Source organism: Rhagoletis pomonella, unplaced genomic scaffold, assembly GCF_013731165.1.
Source record: "Rhagoletis pomonella isolate Grant_MI unplaced genomic scaffold, Rhpom_1.0 Rhpom_scaffold_00001, whole genome shotgun sequence".
Lineage (NCBI taxonomy): Eukaryota > Metazoa > Arthropoda > Insecta > Diptera > Tephritidae > Rhagoletis > Rhagoletis pomonella.
In genome coordinates, this window is record NW_023458555.1 from 93,114,517 (window position 1) to 93,118,211 (window position 3,695).

A 3,695-nucleotide genomic window follows, 5' to 3' on the forward strand; every position below is an offset into this window, starting at 1 on the left:
CCCCATTAAGTGAGTTCCACTTTCAAAATCTTTGCTCAAAACTTACAACTTGAACAACGTAATTTGAACCCAGTTTATTCTTTTGTCTTCTATTTCATGTTTATTCCTCGTCTAACTTTTGAAACACTTGATGAAAATGAATTACACTTATATTAATCGATTTACTAAGAGATTACGAATAAAATGATATATAAAACATATGTGTGCTCACAAGTTTAAAAATAAATTTTTTTTTTGGAGAGTGTACCTATTTTTTAGATTTGCCATATGCATATACTTATATACATATACAAGGGCATAGTTATTTACTGAAAAGTAGCGCAGAATGAGCAAAAATTTTGCAGCAATAATCAACTTATAACTTAGCATTGGTTTTACTACGACCTTGCAAAGACGGAACAATTTTACTTGTGAGCCTTTTTAGCCTCAAGTATGTACAGTATCGGACAAAACATTTGCAACTGAAATATAATAATGCGAATACTGCCGATTACAAAGCAGTTACATGCCTGAAACCTTTTCATATTATTTTATTTGAAACAATGGAAGTTTATATATATTATATATAAGTTTTTTAAACAAAAACGATTATTCAAATTTCGCACTTATTTTCTTAAATGTAAATAAAAAAATGCTACACCAAAAAATTGCAACCCAAAGAAAGCGGTACATTATTTTGAGTAAGATAAAAGAAAAACTTAATTTATTCTGGAACGAATTTCCGTCATCCTTTGTAAAGTTTGGATGACGGAAATTCGTTCCAAAATAAATCATCTTACCTCCCTGTCGGAAAAATCAACCAACACCGAAAAACTTAATATTTCGTGGCAAATCCATGGCTATAAATAACTGCCTTGCACCGCCTCGGCATTGACGCTATCAAGTTATCGTCTGTTATGGTCTGAGGTATATTTTTCCACGCATCCAGGACTCTTTGGAAAAATTGGTCAGCATTTGCTACATTACTGCGATCAATCCCCTTTTTCATATACACATAAGTTTTCTATAGGGTTAAGGTCTGAGGATTTCGGGGGCCACTCCATTGCGTCCACTTTATTCCTCTCGAACCACGATTTTAGGACCTTTGCCGTATGCTTGGGGTCATTGTCCTGTTGGCAGACCCACTTTAGTGACATTTCCCACTCGGCAAGTGGCAGCATTACAGATTCCATAATGTCTCTGTAAACATACTTATCCACTGTACCATTAATACGATGAAGCGGCCCCAAACCAGAAGCGGAAAAGCATCTCCAGACCATAACATAGCCACTATGTTTGACTGGTTTGACACAGTATGATTTTTGAAGACGTTTGTTTCGTGGACGTCGAATGTAGCACACACCATCACCTACCAGATCAAATTTAGACTCGTCGCTGAAAAGTACAGTTTTCCACTTGCTTACCGGCCAGTTTATGTGATCAGTAGCGAACTGCAATCGTTTTTGCTGATTACATGTACTAATAAGTGGTTTCCTTGCGGGTCGGCAAGTACGCAAATCTGCGGCAGCCAGGCGACTAGTGACAGTTCTTGAAGAGATTGGTAGCCCAAGCTCTTTTACCAATTGTGGAGCACTTTTAAACGGAAATTTCTTTACATCTCTCACAATCGCAATGTCAGTTTTATGGTCAGTTTTTTTTGGTCGGCCTCCACGATGTATTACTGCGGCTGTTTTGTTTTTTATAAAGTTCGAAATAATTCGCGAAGCTGATGATTTATGAATATTAAATTTTATGGAAATGTCTTTCTGAGAAGTTCCGTTATTATAAACTTCAATAACACGCGCGCGTAGTGCTTCACAGAATTTGTTTGGAGCCATAATTTACTTTATGATATTTCGCAAATAAACGGTGTTGTCGCAAGAAATATCTCTGCACATATGATACTCAGCAAATGTCTCGATCAAAGTTAACTAAGTACAGTTATAAAACGAAACAAAGTTTAAGCATTTTTACCGTTATACAGCTAAGCAAACCAAGTTGCAATTGTTTTGTCGCACAGTCGCCAAACATGTACAAATTTTTCTTAAATAGAACCGAAGTAGAAAAAATATCTAGCTTCCAAAACAAGCAACAAAAACTATTTGAGAAAAAAATGGCTTTGTGAGACACAAAATATCGAAGACTTTGCTCCAGTTGCAAATGTTTTGTCCGACACTGTATATGCAATATTGCAGCAGCTTTCTACCTACCTTTTGTTTATTTTCCACTAATAACACTGTAGGTAAATTTTAAGGTTTTAAAATAGCATAGCTAAACGGCCAAACACGTAAACTTAATTTTGGCCTCCAGATTACGATGGTGTTTTCAGAAAATCCGTATCACGTCAAAATTTTGGGATATTTAGGGGGGAAATTTTAGAGTTCTGAAAGTGAATTTTTCGTCGTTTAAAATAGTGATGGGCGAGTCCGAGATGTTTAAACGATCGAGAGAATCGCTATCGATGCAAAATTACAATCGAGTCAATAATCGACTCGCTGCCCGACTGTACAATCGAGATGTTTTTCGATTGTTTCGAGTCGACTGACTTATCACTGACGAGATCGTGTGAACCAGGGGAGCCAATTCGTGGGGAATTCTCCGATTTGCTGGGAATTTCAGTTTACGTGGGGAATCGGGGAATGGACCGTTTTTTGTGGGGAATTTCAGCTCCTTCAATTTTAGCATAATAAAGTTTTAAATGGCCAAAAATTACTGTTGATTTTTTTTTGAATTTTTCTTGTCGCATTTGCTTTCATATAACGAATAAACATAATTTACTTGTAGATGGAAGAAAACCGCAACCACTTCAGCAAAAAATCCTAAAACATAAGTACATAACGTCGTTCCCAAGAAAATGCAAAACCTCGTATGAGAGGTTACCAAAATTCCCAAAGGCTAGTCTGTTGAGAACATGGGCATAAATCTGATAGATTTGTAGACGAGGGACAGCTGCGCGCGTTTGCTTTTTAAATTTTGTATTTTTCAAATTTGAAGATGGATTACCTACCAAATGAATTGTAAACATTTTTAGAATATGTACTCCTTATCTTTGCAACCTTGAACATATTAACTTGTATATCGTAAATTTGGGTGGCGTGTTTTTCCGATTTTTGAATTGTAAAGCGACGGTACGGGGAGACTCGAGCGCGCCAGCCTAAGTTTTTTAGTCTTCTACTGACCGCCACCGCTTTCACATCGTTAACTTTCAAATCCGCCCCTCTGGCACCTTGAATTAGAATTTTCATTGTAATCAAACATATTGGATAATAAACACTTGAGATTCATAGATTGTAAAGCAAATTATATCTCTTTTCGTTACGCATTTACATGCATACGTTTTATGCAAGTGCACTCTGCACGTACGCAACAAGTGGACGTAAGTACTCGAACATTGTCCTTACGATCCGTTCGAAGGAATCGGCAACCCTCTACTTAGAGTACAAACACGTTCACTGAACGCACCCTTCTCATCAACCGAAAACTCTATTCGGTCAGCTCTTGTCAGTTTTAAATCATAAGCGGTTGGCGGCGGTCGTGTAAACTAAGTGCGGTCGGTCAAGTTTAGTGTGCAAAAGAAGTTGAAAATTGTGCGCATACATATACACAAAATAAATCTGTGCAAAAAAAAAAAAAAAACTAAACATCAAACAATACAAATTAAAACGAAACAAAAAGCGTGCCGATTAAAAACTAAATATAAAGTGTGGAAATAAAAA

The 3,695-nt window shown here is 36.6% G+C and overlaps 1 protein-coding gene across 1 annotated transcript in view; it reads right to left on the reverse strand.

Moving 5' to 3' along the window:
• The window catches only part of LOC118748881, a 349,864-nt gene that overhangs the window by 68,732 nt on the left and 277,437 nt on the right, over positions 1 to 3,695 (reverse strand). The window lies entirely within an intron of this gene.